The 19,738-nt window shown below is 37.4% G+C and overlaps 19 non-coding genes across 19 annotated transcripts; all 19 read right to left on the minus strand.

Annotated features, from left to right (window-relative positions):
* Window positions 1-305: 305 nt before the first annotated feature.
* Window positions 306-377, minus strand: TRNAG-UCC (transfer RNA glycine (anticodon UCC)). The gene has a single exon. It is a non-coding gene; the product is annotated as a tRNA-Gly (tRNA).
* Window positions 378-805: 428 nt separating this feature from the next.
* TRNAG-UCC (transfer RNA glycine (anticodon UCC)) lies at window positions 806-877 on the minus strand. Its single transcript has one exon. It is a non-coding gene; the product is annotated as a tRNA-Gly (tRNA).
* A 428-nt stretch (window positions 878-1,305) lies between these two features.
* On the minus strand, window positions 1,306-1,377 carry TRNAG-UCC (transfer RNA glycine (anticodon UCC)). Its single transcript has one exon. It is a non-coding gene; the product is annotated as a tRNA-Gly (tRNA).
* Window positions 1,378-1,805: 428 nt separating this feature from the next.
* Window positions 1,806-1,877, minus strand: TRNAG-UCC (transfer RNA glycine (anticodon UCC)). Its single transcript has one exon. It is a non-coding gene; the product is annotated as a tRNA-Gly (tRNA).
* Window positions 1,878-2,305: 428 nt separating this feature from the next.
* On the minus strand, window positions 2,306-2,377 carry TRNAG-UCC (transfer RNA glycine (anticodon UCC)). Its single transcript has one exon. It is a non-coding gene; the product is annotated as a tRNA-Gly (tRNA).
* A 428-nt stretch (window positions 2,378-2,805) lies between these two features.
* Window positions 2,806-2,877, minus strand: TRNAG-UCC (transfer RNA glycine (anticodon UCC)). Its single transcript has one exon. It is a non-coding gene; the product is annotated as a tRNA-Gly (tRNA).
* Window positions 2,878-3,302: 425 nt separating this feature from the next.
* On the minus strand, window positions 3,303-3,374 carry TRNAG-UCC (transfer RNA glycine (anticodon UCC)). Its single transcript has one exon. It is a non-coding gene; the product is annotated as a tRNA-Gly (tRNA).
* Window positions 3,375-3,802: 428 nt separating this feature from the next.
* TRNAG-UCC (transfer RNA glycine (anticodon UCC)) lies at window positions 3,803-3,874 on the minus strand. The gene has a single exon. It is a non-coding gene; the product is annotated as a tRNA-Gly (tRNA).
* Window positions 3,875-4,302: 428 nt separating this feature from the next.
* Window positions 4,303-4,374, minus strand: TRNAG-UCC (transfer RNA glycine (anticodon UCC)). The gene has a single exon. It is a non-coding gene; the product is annotated as a tRNA-Gly (tRNA).
* A 428-nt stretch (window positions 4,375-4,802) lies between these two features.
* Window positions 4,803-4,874, minus strand: TRNAG-UCC (transfer RNA glycine (anticodon UCC)). The gene has a single exon. It is a non-coding gene; the product is annotated as a tRNA-Gly (tRNA).
* Window positions 4,875-9,302: 4,428 nt separating this feature from the next.
* On the minus strand, window positions 9,303-9,374 carry TRNAG-UCC (transfer RNA glycine (anticodon UCC)). Its single transcript has one exon. It is a non-coding gene; the product is annotated as a tRNA-Gly (tRNA).
* A 1,899-nt stretch (window positions 9,375-11,273) lies between these two features.
* Window positions 11,274-11,345, minus strand: TRNAG-UCC (transfer RNA glycine (anticodon UCC)). Its single transcript has one exon. It is a non-coding gene; the product is annotated as a tRNA-Gly (tRNA).
* Window positions 11,346-11,773: 428 nt separating this feature from the next.
* TRNAG-UCC (transfer RNA glycine (anticodon UCC)) lies at window positions 11,774-11,845 on the minus strand. Its single transcript has one exon. It is a non-coding gene; the product is annotated as a tRNA-Gly (tRNA).
* Window positions 11,846-12,273: 428 nt separating this feature from the next.
* On the minus strand, window positions 12,274-12,345 carry TRNAR-UCU (transfer RNA arginine (anticodon UCU)). The gene has a single exon. It is a non-coding gene; the product is annotated as a tRNA-Arg (tRNA).
* Window positions 12,346-14,774: 2,429 nt separating this feature from the next.
* On the minus strand, window positions 14,775-14,846 carry TRNAG-UCC (transfer RNA glycine (anticodon UCC)). Its single transcript has one exon. It is a non-coding gene; the product is annotated as a tRNA-Gly (tRNA).
* A 428-nt stretch (window positions 14,847-15,274) lies between these two features.
* On the minus strand, window positions 15,275-15,346 carry TRNAG-UCC (transfer RNA glycine (anticodon UCC)). The gene has a single exon. It is a non-coding gene; the product is annotated as a tRNA-Gly (tRNA).
* Window positions 15,347-17,273: 1,927 nt separating this feature from the next.
* On the minus strand, window positions 17,274-17,345 carry TRNAG-UCC (transfer RNA glycine (anticodon UCC)). Its single transcript has one exon. It is a non-coding gene; the product is annotated as a tRNA-Gly (tRNA).
* A 1,427-nt stretch (window positions 17,346-18,772) lies between these two features.
* On the minus strand, window positions 18,773-18,844 carry TRNAG-UCC (transfer RNA glycine (anticodon UCC)). Its single transcript has one exon. It is a non-coding gene; the product is annotated as a tRNA-Gly (tRNA).
* A 428-nt stretch (window positions 18,845-19,272) lies between these two features.
* Window positions 19,273-19,344, minus strand: TRNAG-UCC (transfer RNA glycine (anticodon UCC)). Its single transcript has one exon. It is a non-coding gene; the product is annotated as a tRNA-Gly (tRNA).
* Window positions 19,345-19,738: the final 394 nt, after the last annotated feature.

Raw genomic sequence — 19,738 nt, forward strand, 5'->3', positions numbered from 1 at the left:
ATGACATTCACAATTCAAGATTTAGGCTCATCCATACTTAAGGTTTTTATGCACCATTGAACTGATATACAGTGGTATCAAAACTGAGAATAGAAAAGACCTTCGTTTTACTTGCATATGGCACCTCAGTGAACTGTGTAAAATGTATTTACAAATCTTTAATCAGGCAGTGGTGGAATCAAAAGTCATCTGCTAAGAAGGAATCATGATTTCTACAAAGATTTTAACATTTTCTATGGACCTTGTCATCTGAGCATATCTTAAGCAACAACTATAAGTGCGAAAACAGCACATAAGGAAAAGGATGCATTGGCCGGGAATCGAACCCAGGTCAACTGCTTGGAAGACAGCTATGCTCACCACTATACCACCAATGCTTGAGCACTTTTCAAATGCATATAGTGGCCAATATGGAAATCACAACAACTGTTTGAAAGATTTTTATAGCCTGCGCTGTAGCACCATTGGTGGTAGATATTCAAACAAAATTGGCAAATTGCATGACATTCACAATTCAAGATTTAGGCTCATCCATACTTAAGGTTTTTTTGCACCAAGGAACTTACATACAGTGGTATCAAAACTGAGGAAAGAAAAGACCTTCGATTTACTTGCATATGGCACTTCAGTGAACTTTGTAAAATGTATTTACAAATCTTTAATCAGGCAGTGGTGGAATCAAAAGTCATCTGCTAAGAAGGAATCATGATTTCTACAAAGATTTTAACATTTTCTATGGACCTTGTCATCTGAGCATATCTTAAGCAACAACTATAAGTGCGAAAACAGCACATAAGGAAAAGGATGCATTGGCCGGGAATCGAACCCGGGTCAACTGCTTGGAAAGCAGCTATGCTCACCACTATACCACCAATGCTTGAGCACTTTTCAAATGCATATAGTGGCCAATATGGAAATCACAACAACTGTTTGAAAGATTTTTATAGCCTGCGCTGTAGCACCATTGGTGGTAGATATTCAAACAAAATTGGCAAATTGCATGACATTCACAATTCAAGATTTAGGCTCATCCATACTTAAGGTTTTTATGCACCATTGAACTGATATACAGTGGTATCAAAACTGAGAAAAGAAAAGACCTTTGATGTACTTGCATATGGCACCTCAGTGAACTTTGTAAAATGTGTTTACAAATCTTTAATCATGCAGTGGTGGAATCAAAAGTCATCTGCTAAGAAGGAATCATGATTTCTACAAATATTTTAACATTTTCTATGGACCTTGTCATCTGAGCATATCTTAAGCAACAACTATAAGTGCGAAAACAGCACATAAGGAAAAGTATGCATTGGCCGGGAATCGAACCCGGGTCAACTGCTTGGAAGGCAGTTATGCTCACCACTATACCACCAATGCTTGAGCTCTTTTCAAATGCATATAGTGGCCAATATGGAAATCACAACAACTGTTTGAAAGATATTTATAGCCTGCGCTGTAGCACCATTGGTGGAAGATATTCAAACAAAATTGGCAAATTGCATGACATTCACAATTCAAGATTTAGGCTCATCCATACTTAAGGTTTTTATGCACCATTGAACTGATATACAGTGGTATCAAAACTGAGAAAAGAAAAGACCTTTGATTTACTTGCATATGGCACCTCAGTGAACTTTGTAAAATGTATTTACAAATCTTTAATCAGGCAGTGGTGGAATCAATAGTCATCTGCTAAGAAGGAATCATGATTTCTACAAAGATTTTAACATTTTCTATGGACCTTGTCATCTGAGCATATCTTAAGCAACAACTATAAGTGCGAAAACAGCACATAAGGAAAAGGATGCATTGGCCGGGAATCGAACCCGAGTCAACTGCTTGGAAGGCAGCTATGCTCACCACTATACCACCAATGCTTGAGCTCTTTTCGATTGCATATAGTGGCCAATATGGAAATCACAACAACTGTTTGAAAGATATTTATAGCCTGCGCTGTAGCACCATTGGTGGAAGATATTCAAACAAAATTGGCAAATTGCATGACATTCACAATTCAAGATTTAGGCTCATCCATACTTAAGGTTTTTATGCACCATTGAACTGACATACAGTGGTATCAAAACTGAGAAAAGAAAAGACCTTCGATTTACTTGCATATGGCACCTCAGTGAACTGTGTAAAATGTATTTACAAATCTTTAATCAGGCAGTGGTGGAATCAAAAGTCATCTGCTAAGAATAAATCATGATTTCTACAAAGATTTTAACATTTTCTATGGACCTTGTCATCTGAGCATATCTTAAGCAACAACTATAAGTGCGAAAACAGCACATAAGGAAAAGGATGCATTGGCCGGGAATCGAACCCGGGTCAACAGCTTGGAAGGCAGCTATGCTCACCACTATACCACCAATGCTTGAGCTCTTTTCGAATGCATATAGTGGCCAATATGGAAATCACAACAACTGTTTGAAAGATATTTATAGCCTGCGCTGTAGCACCATTGGTGGAAGATATTCAAACAAAATTGGCAAATTGCATGACATTCACAATTCAAGATTTAGGCTCATCCATACATAAGGTTTTTATGCACCATTGAACTGATATACAGTGGTATCAAAACTGAGAAAAGAAAAGACCTTCGATTTACTTGCATATGGCACCTCAGTGAACTTTGTAAAATGTATTTACAAATCTTTAATCAGGCAGTGGTGGAATCAAAAATCATCTGCTAAGAAGGAATCATGATTTCTACAAAGATTTTAACATTTTCTATGGACCTTGTCATCTGAGCATATCTTAAGCAACAACTATAAGTGCGAAAACAGCACATAAGGAAAAGGATGCATTGGCCGAGAATCGAACCCGGGTCAACTGCTTGGAAGGCAGCTATGCTCACCACTATACCACCAATGCTTGAGCTCTTTTCGAATGCATATAGTGGCCAATATGGAAATCACAACTGTTTGAAAGATATTTATAGCCTGCGCTGTAGCACCATTGGTGGAAGATATTCAAACAAAATTGGCAAATTGCATGACATTCACAATTCAAGATTTAGGCTCATCCATACTTAAGGTTTTTATGCACCAATGAACTTACATACAGTGGTATCAAAACTGAGAAAAGAAAAGACCTTCGATTTACTTGCATATGGCACCTCAGTGAACTTTGTAAAATGTATTTACAAATCTTTAATCAGGCAGTGGTTTAATCAAAAGTCATCTGCTAAGAAGGAATCATGATTTCTACAAAGATTTTAACATTTTCTATGGACCTTGTCATCTGAGCATATCTTAAGCAACAACTATAAGTGCGAAAACAGCACATAAGGAAAAGGATGCATTGGCCGGGAATCGAACCCGGATCAACTGCTTGGAAGGCAGCTATGCTCACCACTATACCACCAATGCTTGAGCACTTTTTCAATGCATATAGTGGCCAATATGGAAATCACAACAACTGTTTGAAAGATATTTATAGCCTGCGCTGTAGCACCATTGGTGGAAGATATTCAAACAAAATTGGCAAATTGCATGACATTCACAATTCAAGATTTAGGCTCATCCATACTTAAGGTTTTTATGCACCATTGAACTGATATACAGTGGTATAAAAACTGAGAATAGAAAAGACCTTCGTTTTACTTGCATATGGCACCTCAGTGAACTGTGTAAAATGTATTTACAAATCTTTAATCAGGCAGTGGTGGAATCAAAAGTCATCTGCTAAGAAGGAATCATGATTTCTACAAAGATTTTAACATTTTCTATGGACCTTGTCATCTGAGCATATCTTAAGCAACAACTATAAGTGCGAAAACAGCACATAAGGAAAAGGATGCATTGGCCGGGAATCGAACCCGGGTCAACAGCTTGGAAGGCAGCTATGCTCACCACTATACCACCAATGCTTGAGCTCTTTTCGAATGCATATAGTGGCCAATATGGAAATCACAACAACTGTTTGAAAGATATTTATAGCCTGCGCTGTAGCACCATTGGGGGAAGATATTCAAACAAAATTGGCAAATTGCATGACATTCACAATTCAAGATTTAGGCTCATCCATACTTAAGGTTTTTATGCACCATTGAACTGATATACAGTGGTATCAAAACTGAGAATAGAAAAGACCTTCGTTTTACTTGCATATGGCACCTCAGTGAACTGTGTAAAATGTATTTACAAATCTTTAATCAGGCAGTGGTGGAATCAAAAGTCATCTGCTAAGAAGGAATCATGATTTCTACAAAGATTTTAACATTTTCTATGGACCTTGTCATCTGAGCATATCTTAAGCAACAACTATAAGTGCGAAAACAGCACATAAGGAAAAGGATGCATTGGCCGGGAATCGAACCCAGGTCAACTGCTTGGAAGACAGCTATGCTCACCACTATACCACCAATGCTTGAGCACTTTTCAAATGCATATAGTGGCCAATATGGAAATCACAACAACTGTTTGAAAGATTTTTATAGCCTGCGCTGTAGCACCATTGGTGGTAGATATTCAAACAAAATTGGCAAATTGCATGACATTCACAATTCAAGATTTAGGCTCATCCATACTTAAGGTTTTTATGCACCATTGAACTGATATACAGTGGTATCAAAACTGAGAAAAGAAAAGACCTTTGATGTACTTGCATATGGCACCTCAGTGAACTTTGTAAAATGTGTATACAAATATTTAATCATGCAGTGGTGGAATCAAAAGTCATCTGCTAAGAAGGAATCATGATTTCTACAAAGATTTTAACATTTTCTATGGACCTTGTCATCTGAGCATATCTTAAGCAACAACTATAAGTGCGAAAACAGCACATAAGGAAAAGGATTCATTGGCCAGGAATCGAACCTGGGTCAACTGCTTGGAAGGCAGCTATGCTCACCACTATACCACCAATGCTTGAGCTCTTTTCGAATGCATATAGTGGCCAATATGGAAATCACAACAACTGTTTGAAAGATATTTATAGCCTGCGCTGTAGCACCATTGGTGGAAGATATTCAAACAAAATTGGCAAATTGCATGACATTCACAATTCAAGATTTAGGCTCATCCATACTTAAGGTTTTTATGCACCAATGAACTTACATACAGTGGTATCAAAACTGAGAAAAGAAAAGACCTTCGATTTACTTGCATATGGCACCTCAGTGAACTTTGTAAAATGTATTTACAAATCTTTAATCAGGCAGTGGTGGAATCAAAAGTCATCTGCTAAGAAGGAATCATGATTTCTACAAAGATTTTAACATTTTCTATGGACCTTGTCATCTGAGCTTATCTTAAGCAACAACTATAAGTGCGAAAACAGCACATAAGGAAAAGGATGCATTGGCCGGGAATCGAACCCGGGTCAACTGCTTGGATGGCAGCTATGCGCACCACTATACCACCAATGCTGGAGAACTTTGCAAATGCATATAGTGGCCAATATGGAAATCACAACAACTGTTTGAAAGATTTTTATAGCCTGAGCTGTAGCACCATTGGTGGTAGATATTCAAACAAAATTGGCAAATTGCATGACATTCACAATTCAAGATTTAGGCTCATCCATACTTAAGGTTTTTATGCACCATTGAACTGACATACAGTGGTATCAAAAGTGAGAAAAGAAAAGACCTTCGATTTACTTGCATATGGCACCTCAGTGAACTGAGTAAAATGTATTTACAAATCTTTAATCAGGCAGTGGTGGAATCAAAAGTCATCTGCTAAGAATGAATCATGATTTCTACAAAGATTTTAACATTTTCTATGGACCTTGTCATCTGAGCATATCTTAAGCAACAACTATAAGTGCGAAAACAGCACATAAGGAAAAGGATGCATTGGCCAGGAATCGAACCCGAGTCAACAGCTTGGAAGGCAGCTATGCTCATCACTATACCACCAATGCTTGAGCTCTTTTCGAATGCATATAGTGGCCAATATGGAAATCACAACAACTGTTTGAAAGATATTTATAGCCTGCGCTGTAGCACCATTGGTGGAAGATATTCAAACAAAATTGGCAAATTGCATGACATTCACAATTCAAGATTTAGGCTCATCCATACTTAAGGTTTTTATGCACCAATGAACTTACATACAGTGGTATCAAAACTGAGAAAAGAAAAGACCTTCGATTTACTTGCATATGGCACCTCAGTGAACTTTGTAAAATGTATTTACAAATCTTTAATCAGGCAGTGGTGGAATCAAAAGTCATCTGCTAAGAAGGAATCATGATTTCTACAAAGATTTTAACATTTTCTATGGACCTTGTCATCTGAGCTTATCTTAAGCAACAACTATAAGTGCGAAAACAGCACATAAGGAAAAGGATGCATTGGCCAGGAATCGAACCCGGGTCAACTGCTTGGATGGCAGCTATGCGCACCACTATACCACCAATGCTGGAGAACTTTTCAAATGCATATAGTGGCCAATATGGAAATCACAACAACTGTTTGAAAGATTTTTATAGCCTGAGCTGTAGCACCATTGGTGGTAGATATTCAAACAAAATTGGCAAATTGCATGACATTCACAATTCAAGATTTAGGCTCATCCATACTTAAGGTTTTTATGCACCATTGAACTGACATACAGTGGTATCAAAAGTGAGAAAAGAAAAGACCTTCGATTTACTTGCATATGGCACCTCAGTGAACTGAGTAAAATGTATTTACAAATCTTTAATCAGGCAGTGGTGGAATCAAAAGTCATCTGCTAAGAATGAATCATGATTTCTACAAAGATTTTAACATTTTCTATGGACCTTGTCATCTGAGCATATCTTAAGCAACAACTATAAGTGCGAAAACAGCACATAAGGAAAAGGATGCATTGGCCAGGAATCGAACCCGAGTCAACAGCTTGGAAGGCAGCTATGCTCATCACTATACCACCAATGCTTGAGCTCTTTTCAAATGCATATAGTGGCCAATATGGAAATCACAACAACTGTTTGAAAGATATTTATAGCCTGCGCTGTAGCACCATTGGTGGAAGATATTCAAACAAAATTGGCAAATTGCATGACATTCACAATTCAAGATTTAGGCTCATCCATACTTAAGGTTTTTATGCACCATTGAACTGACATACAGTGGTATCAAAAGTGAGAAAAGAAAAGACCTTCGATTTACTTGCATATGGCACCTCAGTGAACTGAGTAAAATGTATTTACAAATCTTTAATCAGGCAGTGGTGGAATCAAAAGTCATCTGCTAAGAATGAATCATGATTTCTACAAAGATTTTAACATTTTCTATGGACCTTGTCATCTGAGCATATCTTAAGCAACAACTATAAGTGCGAAAACAGCACATAAGGAAAAGGATGCATTGGCCAGGAATCGAACCCGAGTCAACAGCTTGGAAGGCAGCTATGCTCATCACTATACCACCAATGCTTGAGCTCTTTTCGAATGCATATAGTGGCCAATATGGAAATCACAACAACTGTTTGAAAGATATTTATAGCCTGCGCTGTAGCACCATTGGTGGAAGATATTCAAACAAAATTGGCAAATTGCATGACATTCACAATTCAAGATTTAGGCTCATCCATACTTAAGGTTTTTATGCACCAATGAACTTACATACAGTGGTATCAAAACTGAGAAAAGAAAAGACCTTCGATTTACTTGCATATGGCACCTCAGTGAACTTTGTAAAATGTATTTACAAATCTTTAATCAGGCAGTGGTGGAATCAAAAGTCATCTGCTAAGAAGGAATCATGATTTCTACAAAGATTTTAACATTTTCTATGGACCTTGTCATCTGAGCTTATCTTAAGCAACAACTATAAGTGCGAAAACAGCACATAAGAAAAAGGATGCATTGGCCAGGAATCGAACCCGGGTCAACTGCTTGGATGGCAGCTATGCGCACCACTATACCACCAATGCTGGAGAACTTTTCAAATGCATATAGTGGCCAATATGGAAATCACAACAACTGTTTGAAAGATTTTTATAGCCTGAGCTGTAGCACCATTGGTGGTAGATATTCAAACAAAATTGGCAAATTGCATGACATTCACAATTCAAGATTTAGGCTCATCCATACTTAAGGTTTTTATGCACCATTGAACTGACATACAGTGGTATCAAAAGTGAGAAAAGAAAAGACCTTCGATTTACTTGCATATGGCACCTCAGTGAACTGAGTAAAATGTATTTACAAATCTTTAATCAGGCAGTGGTGGAATCAAAAGTCATCTGCTAAGAATGAATCATGATTTCTACAAAGATTTTAACATTTTCTATGGACCTTGTCATCTGAGCATATCTTAAGCAACAACTATAAGTGCGAAAACAGCACATAAGGAAAAGGATGCATTGGCCAGGAATCGAACCCGAGTCAACAGCTTGGAAGGCAGCTATGCTCATCACTATACCACCAATGCTTGAGCTCTTTTCAAATGCATATAGTGGCCAATATGGAAATCACAACAACTGTTTGAAAGATATTTATAGCCTGCGCTGTAGCAACATTGGTGGAAGATATTCAAACAAAATTGGCAAATTGCATGACATTCACAATTCAAGATTTAGGCTCATCCATACTTAAGGTTTTTATGCACCAATGAACTTACATACAGTGGTATCAAAACTGAGAAAAGAAAAGACCTTCGATTTACTTGCATATGGCACCTCAGTGAACTTTGTAAAATGTATTTACAAATCTTTAATCAGGCAGTGGTGGAATCAAAAGTCATCTGCTAAGAAGGAATCATGATTTCTACAAAGATTTTAACATTTTCTATGGACCTTGTCATCTGAGCATATCTTAAGCAACAACTATAAGTGCGAAAACAGCACATAAGGAAAAGGATGCATTGGCCGGGAATCGAACCCTAGTCAATTGCTTGGAAGGCAGCTATGCTCACCACTATACCACCAATGCTTGAGCGCTTTTTCAATGCATATAGTGGCCAATATGGAAATCACAACAACTGTTTGAAAGATATTTATAGCCTGCGCTGTAGCACCATTCGTGGAAGATATTCAAACAAAATTGGCAAATTGCATGACATTCACAATTCAAGATTTAGGCTCATCCATACTTAAGGTTTTTATGCACCATTGAACTGATATACAGTGGTATAAAAGCTGAGAATAGAAAAGACCTTCATTTTACTTGCATATGGCACCTCAGTGAACTTTGTAAAATGTATTTACAAATCTTTAATCAGGCAGTGGTGGAATCAAAAGTCATCTGCTAAGAATGAATCATGATTTCTACAAAGATTTTAACATTTTCTATGGACCTTGTCATCTGAGCATATCTTAAGCAACAACTATAAGTGCGAAAACAGCACATAAGGAAAAGGATGCATTGGCCGGGAATCGAACCCGGGTCAACAGCTTGGAAGGCAGCTATGCTCACCACTATACCACCAATGCTTGAGCTCTTTTCTAATGCATATAGTGGCCAATATGGAAATCACAACAACTGTTTGAAAGATATTTATAGCCTGCGCTGTAGCACCATTGGTGGTAGATATTCAAACAAAATGGCAAATTGCATGACATTCACAATTCAAGATTTAGGCTCATCCATGCTTAAGGTTTTTATGCACCATTGAACTGATATACAGTGGTATCAAAACTGAGAATAGAAAAGACCTTTGATTTACTTGCATATGGCACCTCAGTGAACTTTGTAAAATGTATTTACAAATCTTTAATCAGGCAGTGGTGGAATCAATAGTCATCTGCTAAGAAGGAATCATGATTTCTACAAAGATTTTAACATTTTCTATGGACCTTGTCATCTGAGCATATCTTAAGCAACAACTATAAGTGCGAAAACAGCACATAAGGAAAAGGATGCATTGGCCGGGAATCGAAGCCGGGTCAACTGCTTGGAAGGCAGCTATGCTCACAACTATACCACCAATGCTTGAGCTCTTTTCGAATGCATATAGTGGCCAATATGGAAATCACAACAACTGTTTGAAAGATATTTATAGCCTGCGCTGTAGCACCATTGGTGGAAGATATTCAAACAAAATTGGCAAATTGCATGACATTCACAATTCAAGATTTAGGCTCATCCATACTTAAGGTTTTTATGCACCATTGAACTGACATACAGTGGTATCAAAACTGAGAAAAGACCTTCGATTTACTTGCATATGGCACCTCAGTGAACTGAGTAAAATGTATTTACAAATCTTTAATCAGGCAGTGGTGGAATCAAAAGTCATCTGCTAAGAATGAATCATGATTTCTACAAAGATTTTAACATTTTCTATGGACCTTGTCATCTGAGCATATCTTAAGCAACAACTATAAGTGCGAAAACAGCACATAAGGAAAAGGATGTATTGGCCGGGAATCGAACCCGGGTCAACAGCTTGGAAGGCAGCTATGCTCATCACTATACCACCAATGCTTGAGCTCTTTTCGAATGCATATAGTGGCCAATATGGAAATCACAACAACTGTTTGAAAGATATTTATAGCCTGCGCTGTAGCACCATTGGTGGTAGATATTCAAACAAAATGGCAAATTGCATGACATTCACAATTCAAGATTTAGGCTCATCCATGCTTAAGGTTTTTATGCACCATTGAACTGATATACAGTGGTATCAAAACTGAGAATAGAAAAGACCTTTGTTTTACTTGCATATGGCACCTCAGTGAACTGTGTAAAATGTATTTACAAATCTTTAAGTCATCTGCTAAGAAGGAATCATGATTTCTACAAAGATTTTAACATTTTCTATGGACCTTGTCATCTGAGCATATCTTAAGCAACAACTATAAGTGCGAAAACAGCACATAAGGAAAAGGATGCATTGGCCGGGAATCGAACCCGAGTCAATTGCTTGGAAGGCAGCTATGCTCACCACTATACCACCAATGCTTGAGCGCTTTTTCAATGCATATAGTGGCCAATATGGAAATCACAACAACTGTTTGAAAGATATTTATAGCCTGCGCTGTAGCACCATTCGTGGAAGATATTCAAACAAAATTGGCAAATTGCATGACATTCACAATTCAAGATTTAGGCTCATCCATACTTAAGGTTTTTATGCACCATTGAACTGATATACAGTGGTATAAAAACTGAGAATAGAAAAGACCTTCGTTTTACTTGCATATGGCACCTCAGTGAACTTTGTAAAATGTATTTACAAATCTTTAATCAGGCAGTGGTGGAATCAAAAGTCATCTGCTAAGAATGAATCATGATTTCTACAAAGATTTTAACATTTTCTATGGACCTTGTCATCTGAGCATATCTTAAGCAACAACTATAAGTGCGAAAACAGCACATAAGGAAAAGGATGCATTGGCCGGGAATCGAACCCGGGTCAACTGCTTGGAAGGCAGCTATGCTCACCACTATACCACCAATGCTTGAGCTCTTTTCGAAAGCATATAGTGGCCAATATGGAAATCACAACAACTGTTTGAAAGATATTTATAGCCTGTGCTGTAGCACCATTGGTGGTAGATATTCAAACAAAATTGGCAAATTGCATGACATTCACAATTCAAGATTTAGGCTCATCCATACTTAAGGTTTTTATGCACCATTGAACTGATATACAGTGGTATCAAAACTGAGAAAAGAAAAGACCTTTGATGTACTTGCATATGGCACCTCAGTGAACTTTGTAAAATGTGTTTACAAATCTTTAATCATGCAGTGGTAGAATCAAAAGTCATCTGCTAAGAAGGAATCATGATTTCTACAAAGATTTTAACATTTTCTATGGACCTTGTCATCTGAGCATATCTTAAGCAACAACTATAAGTGCGAAAACAGCACATAAGGAAAAGGATGCATTGGCCGGGAATCGAACCCGGGTCAACTGCTTGGAAGGCAGCTATGCTCACCACTATACCACCAATGCTTGAGCTCTTTTTGAATGCATATAGTGGCCAATATGGAAATCACAACAACTGTTTGAAAGATATTTATAGCCTGCGCTGTAGCACCATTGGTGGAAGATATTCAAACTAAATTGGCAAATTGCATGACATTCACAATTCAAGATTTAGGCTCATCCATACTTAAGGTTTTTATGCACCATTGAACTGATATACAGTGGTATCAAAACTGAGAAAAGAAAAGACCTTTGATGTACTTGCATATGGCACCTCAGTGAACTTTGTAAAATGTGTTTACAAATCTTTAATCATGCAGTGGTGGAATCAAAAGTCATCTGCTAAGAAGGAATCATGATTTCTACATAGATTTTAACATTTTCTATGGACCTTGTCATCTGAGCATATCTTAAGCAACAACTATAAGTGCGAAAACAGCACATAAGGAAAAGGATACATTGGCCGGGAATCGAACCCGGGTCAACTGCTTAGAAAGCAGCTATGCTCACCACTATACCACCAATGCTTGAGCTCTTTTCGCATGCATATAGTGGCCAATATGGAAATCACAACAACTGTTTGAAAGATATTTATAGCCTGCGCTGTAGCACCATTGGTGGTAGATATTCAAACAAAATTGGCAAATTGCATGACATTCACAATTCAAGATTTAGGCTCATCCATGCTTAAGGTTTTTATGCACCATTGAACTGATATACAGTGGTATCAAAACTGAGAAAAGAAAAGACCTTTAATTTACTTGCATATGGCACCTCAGTGAACTTTGTAAAATGTATTTACAAATCTTTAATCAGGCAGTGGTGGAATCAAAAGTCATCTGCTAAGAAGGAATCATGATTTCTACAAAGATTTTAACATTTTCTATGGACCTTGTCATCTGAGCATATCTTAAGCAACAACTATAAGTGCGAAAACAGCACATAAGGAAAAGGATGCATTGGCCGGGAAACGACCCCGGGTCAACTGCTTGGAAAGCAGCTATGCTCACCACTATACCACCAATGCTTGAGTGCTTTTTCCATGCATATAGTGGCCAATATGGAAATCACAACAACTGTTTGAAAGATATTAATAGCCTGCGCTGTAGCACCATTCGTGGAAGATATTCAAACAAAATTGGCAAATTGCATGACATTCACAATTCAAGATTTAGGCTCATCCATACTTAAGGTTTTTATGCACCATTGAACTGATATACAGTGGTATTAAAACTGAGAATAGAAAAGACCTTCGTTTTACTTGCATATGGCACCTCAGTGAACTGTGTAAAATGTATTTACAAATCTTTAATCAGGCAGTGGTGGAATCAAAAGTCATCTGCTAAGAAGGAATCATGATTTCTACAAAGATTGTAACATTTTCTATGGACCTTGTCATCTGAGCATATCTTAAGCAACAACTATAAGTGCGAAAACAGCACATAAGGAAAAAAGGATGCATTGGCCGAGAATCGAACCCGGGTCAACAGCTTGGAAGGCAGCTATGCTCACCACTATACCACCAATGCTTGAGATTTTTCAAAAGCATATAGTGGCCAATATGGAAATCACAACAACTGTTTGAAAGATATTTATAGCCTTCGCTGTAGCACCATTGGTGGAAGATATTCAAACAAAATTGGCAAATTGCATGACATTCACAATTCAAGATTTAGGCTAATCCATACTTAAGGTTTTTATGCACCATTGAACTGATATACAGTGGTATCAAAACTGAGAAAAGAAAAGACCTTTGATGTACTTGCATATGGCACCTCAGTGAACTTTGTAAAATGTGTTTACAAATCTTTAATCATGCAGTGGTGGAATCAAAACTCATCTGCTAAGAAGGAATCATGATTTCTACAAAGATTTTAACATTTTCTATGGACCTTGTCATCTGAGCATATCTTAAGCAACAACTATAAGTGCGAAAACAGCACATAAGGAAAAGGATGCATTGGCCGGGAATCGAACCCGGGTCAATTGCTTGGAAGGCAGCTATGCTCACCACTATACCACTAATGCTTGAGCTCTTTTTGAATGCATATAGTGGCCAATATGGAAATCACAACAACTGTTTGAAAGATATTTATAGCCTGCGCTGTAGCACCATTGGTGGAAGATATTCAAACTAAATTGGCAAATTGCATGACATTCACAATTCAAGATTTAGGCTCATCCATACTTAAGGTTATTATGCACCAATGAACTTACATACAGTGGTATCAAAACTGAGAAAAGAAAAGACCTTCGATTTACTTGCATATGGCACCTCAGTGAACTTTGTAAAATGTATTTACAAATCTTTAATCAGGCAGTGGTGGAATCAAAAGTCATCTGCTAAGAAGGAATCATGATTTCTACAAAGATTTTAACATTTTCTATGGACCTTGTCATCTGAGCATATCTTAAGCAAGAACTATAAGTGCGAAAACAGCACATAAAGAAAAGGATGCATTGGCCGGGAATCGACCCCAGGTCAACTGCTTGGAAGGCAGCTATGCTCACCACTATACCACCAATGCTTGAGCACTTTTCAAATGCATATAGTGGCCAATATGGAAATCACAACAACTGTTTGAAAGATTTTTATAGCCTGCGCTGTAGCACCATTGGTGGTAGATATTCAAACAAAATTGGCAAATTGCATGACATTCACAATTCAAGATTTAGGCTCATCCATACTTAAGGTTTTTATGCACCATTGAACTGATATACAGTGGTACCAAAACTGAGAAAAGAAAAGACCTTTGATGTACTTGCATATGGCACCTCAGTGAACTTTGTAAAATGTGTTTACAAATCTTTAATCATGCAGTGGTGGAATCAAAATTCATCTGCTAAGAAGGAATCATGATTTCTACAAAGATTTTAACATTTTCTATGGACCTCGTCATCTGAGCATATCTTAAGCAACAACTATAAGTGCGAAAACAGCACATAAGGAAAAGGATACATTGGCCAGGAATCGAACCCGGGTCAACTGCTTGGAAGGCAGCTATGCTCACCACTATACCACCAATGCTTGAGCTCTTTTCGCATGCATATAGTGGCCAATATGGAAATCACAACAACTGTTTGAAAGATATTTATAGCCTGCGCTGTAGCACCATTGGTGGTAGATATTCAAACAAAATTGGCAAATTGCATGACATTCACAATTCAAGATTTAGGCTCATCCATACTTAAGGTTTTTATGCACCATTGAACTGATATACAGTGGTATCAAAACTGAAAAAAGAAAAGACCTTTGATTTACTTGCATATGGCACCTCAGTGAACTTTGTAAAATGTATTTACAAATCTTTAATCAGGCAGTGGTGGAATCAAAAGTCATCTGCTAAGAAGGAATCATGATTTCTACAAAGATTTTAACATTTTCTATGGACCTTGTCATCTGAGCATATCTTAAGCAACAACTATAAGTGCGAAAACAGCACATAAGGAAAAGGATGCATTGGCCGGGAATCGAACCCGGGTCAACTGCTTGGAAGGCAGCTATGCTCACCACTATACCACCAATGCTTGAGTGCTTTTTCCATGCATATAGTGGCCAATATGGAAATCACAACAACTGTTTGAAAGATATTAATAGCCTGCGCTGTAGCACCATTCGTGGAAGATATTCAAACAAAATTGGCAAATTGCATGACATTCACAATTCAAGATTTAGGCTCATCCATACTTAAGGTTTTTATGCACCATTGAACTGATATACAGTGGTATTAAAACTGAGAATAGAAAAGACCTTCATTTTACTTGCATATGGCACCTCAGTGAACTGTGTAAAATGTATTTACAAATCTTTAATCAGGCAGTGGTGGAATCAAAAGTCATCTGTAAGAAGGAATCATGATTTCTACAAAGATTGTAAAATTTTCTATGGACCTTGTCATCTGAGCATATCTTAAGCAACAACTATAAGTGCGAAAACAGCACATAAGGAAAAAGGATACATTGGCTGAGAATCGAACCCGGGTCAACAGCTTGGAAGGCAGCTATGCTCACCACTATACCACCAATGCTTGAGCTTTTTCGAGTGCATATAGTGGCCAATATGGAAATCACAACAACTGTTTGAAAGATATTTATAGCCTGCGCTGTAGCACCATTGGTGGTAGATATTCAAACAAAATTGGCAAATTGCATGACATTCACAATTCAAGATTTAGGCTCATCCATACTTAAGGTTTTTATGCACCATTGAACTGATATACAGTGGTATCAAAACTGAGAAAAGAAAAGACCTTTGATGTACTTGCATATGGCACCTCAGTGAACTTTGTAAAATGTGTTAACAAATCTTTAATCATGCAGTGGTGGAAACAAAAGTCATATGCTAAGAAGGAATCATGATTTCTACAAAGATTTTAACATTTTCTATGGACCTTGTCATCTGAGCATATCTTAAGCAACAACTATAAGTGCAAAAACAGCACATAAGGAAAAGGATGCATTGGCCGAGAATCAAACCCAGGTCAACCGCTTGGAAGGCAGCTATGCTCACCACTATACCACCAATGCTTGAGCGCTTTTCCACTGCATATAGTGGCCAATATGGAAATCACAACAACTGTTTGAAAGATATTTATAGCCTGCGCTGTAGCACCATTGGTGGAAGATATTCAAACAAAATTGGCAAATTGCATGACATTCACAATTCAAGATTTAGGCTCATCCATACTTAAGGTTTTTATGCACCATTGAACTGATATACAGTGGTATAAAAACTGAGAATAGAAAAGACCTTCGATTTACTTGCATATGGCACCTCAGTGAACTGTGTAAAATGTATTTACAAATCTTTAATCAGGCAGTGGTGGTATCAAAAGCCATCTGCTAAGAATGAATCATGATTTCTACAAAGATTTTAACATTTTCTATGGACCTTGTCATCTGAGCATATCTTAAGCAACAACTATAAGTGCGAAAACAGCACATAAGGAAAATGATGCATTGGCTGGGAATCGAACACGGGTCAACTGCTTGGAAGGCAGTTATGCTCATCACTATACCACCAACGCTTGAGTACTTTTCAAATTCATACAGTGGCTAATATGGAAACCACAATACCTGTTTGAAAGATATTTATAGCCTGCACTGTAGCACCATTGGTGGAAGATATTCAAACAAAATTGTCAAATTGCATGACATTCATAATTCAAGATTTAACCTCATCCATACTTAAGGTTTTTATGCACCATAGAACTAATATACAGTGGTATCAAAACTGAGAAAAGAAAAGACCTTTGATGTACTTGCATATGGCACCTCAGTGGACTTTGCAAAATGTATTTACAAATCTTTAATCAAGCAGTGGTGGAATCAAAAGTCATCTGCTAAGAAGGAATCATGATTTCTACAAAGATTTTAACATTTTCTATGGACGTTGTCATCTGAGCATATCTTAAGCAACAACTATAAGTGTGAAAACAGCACATAAGGAAAAGAATGCATTGGCCGGGAATCGAACCCGGGTCAACTGTTTGGAAGGCAGCTATGCTCACCACTATACCACCAATGCTTGAGCACTTTTCAAATGCATACAGTGGTCAATATGGAAATCACAACAACTGTTTGAAAGATATTTATAGCCTGCGCTGTAGCACCATTGGTGGAAGATATTCAAACAAAATAGTCAAATTGCATGGCATTCACAATTCAAGATTTAGGCTCATCCATACTTAAGGTTTTTATGCACCATTGAACTGATATACAGTGGTATCAAAACTGAGAAAAGAAAAGACTTTCGATTTACTTGCATATGGCACCTCAGTGAACTTTGTAAAATGTGTTTACAAATCTTTAATCAGGCAGTGGTGGAATCAAAAGTCATCTGCTAAGAAGGAATCATGATTTCTACAAAGATTTTAACATTTTCTTTGGACCTTGTCATCTGAGCATATCTTAAGCAACAACTATAAGTGCGAAAACAGCACATAAGGAAAGGATGCATTGGCCGGGAATCGAACCCGGGTCAACTGCTTGGAAAGAAGCTATGCTCACCACTATACCACCAATGCTTGAGCACTTTTCAAATACATATAGTGTCCAATATGGAAATCACAACAACTGTTTGAAAGATATTTATAGCCTGCGCTGTAGCACCATTGGAGGTAGATATTTAAACAAAATTGGCAAATTGCATGACATTCACAATTCAAGATTTAGGCTCATCCATACTTAAGGTTTTTATGCACCATTGAACTGATATACAGTGGTATCAAAACTGAGAAAAGAAAAGACCTTTGATTTACTTGCATATGGCACCTCAGTGAACTTTGTAAAATGTATTTACAAATCTTTAATCAGGCAGTGGTGGAATCAAAATGCATCTGCTAAGAAGGAATCATGCTTTCTTCAAAGATTTTTAAATTTTCTATGTACCTTGTCATCTGAGCATATCTTAAGCAACAACTATAAGTGTGAAAACAGCACATAAGGAAAAGGATGCATTGGCCAGGAATTGAAACCGGGTAAACTGCTTGGAAGGCAGCTATGCTCACCACTATACCACCAATGCTTGAGCACTTTTCAAATGCATATAGTGGCCAATATGGAAATCACAACAACTGTTTGAAAGATATTTATAGCCTGCGCTGTAGCACCATTGGTGGAAGATATTCAAACAAAATTGGCAAATTGCATGACATTCACAATTCAAGATTTAGGCTCATCCATACTTAAGGTTATTATGCACCAATGAACTTACATACAGTGGTATCAAAACTGAGAAAAGAAAAGACCTTCGATTTACTTGCATATGGCACCTCAGTGAACTTTGTAAAATGTATTTACAAATCTTTAATCAGGCAGTGGTGGAATCAAAAGTCATCTGCTAAGAAGGAATCATGATTTCTACAAAGATTTTAACATTTTCTATGGACCTTGTCATCTGAGCATATCTTAAGCAAGAACTATAAGTGCGAAAACAGCACATAAGGAAAAGGATGCATTGGCCGGGAATCGACCCCGGGTCAACTGCTTGGAAGGCAGCTATGCTCACCACTATACCACCAATGCTTGAGCACTTTTCAAATGCATATAGTGGCCAATATGGAAATCACAACAACTGTTTGAAAGATTTTTATAGCCTGCGCTGTAGCACCATTGGTGGTAGATATTCAAACAAAATTGGCAAATTGCATGACATTCACAATTCAAGATTTAGGCTCATCCATACTTAAGGTTTTTATGCACAATTGAACTGATATACAGTGGTACCAAAACTGAGAAAAGAAAAGACCTTTGATGTACTTGCATATGGCACCTCAGTGAACTTTGTAAAATGTGTTTACAAATCTTTAATCATGCAGTGGTGGAATCAAAAGTCATCTGCTAAGAAGGAATCATGATTTCTACAAAGATTTTAACATTTTCTATGGACCTCGTCATCTGAGCATGTCTTAAGCAACAACTATAAGTGCGAAAACAGCACATAAGGAAAAGGATACATTGGCCAGGAATCGAACCCGGGTCAACTGCTTGGAAGGCAGCTATGCTCACCACTATACCACCAATGCTTGAGCTCTTTTCGAATGCATATAGTGGCCAATATGGAAATCACAACAACTGTTTGAAAGATATTTATAGCCTGCGCTGTAGCACCATTGGTGGTAGATATTCAAACAAAATTGGCAAATTGCATGACATTCACAATTCAAGATTTAGGCTCATCCATACTTAAGGTTTTTATGCACCATTGAACTGATATACAGTGGTATCAAAACTGAGAAAAGAAAAGACCTTTGATTTACTTGCATATGGCACCTCAGTGAACTTTGTAAAATGTATTTACAAATCTTTAATCAGGCAGTGGTGGAATCAAAAGTCATCTGCTAAGAAGGAATCATGATTTCTACAAAGATTTTAACATTTTCTATGGACCTTGTCATCTGAGCATATCTTAAGCAACAA

This window comes from Pseudophryne corroboree, chromosome 4, assembly GCF_028390025.1.
Source record: "Pseudophryne corroboree isolate aPseCor3 chromosome 4, aPseCor3.hap2, whole genome shotgun sequence".
Classification (NCBI taxonomy): domain Eukaryota; kingdom Metazoa; phylum Chordata; class Amphibia; order Anura; family Myobatrachidae; genus Pseudophryne; species Pseudophryne corroboree.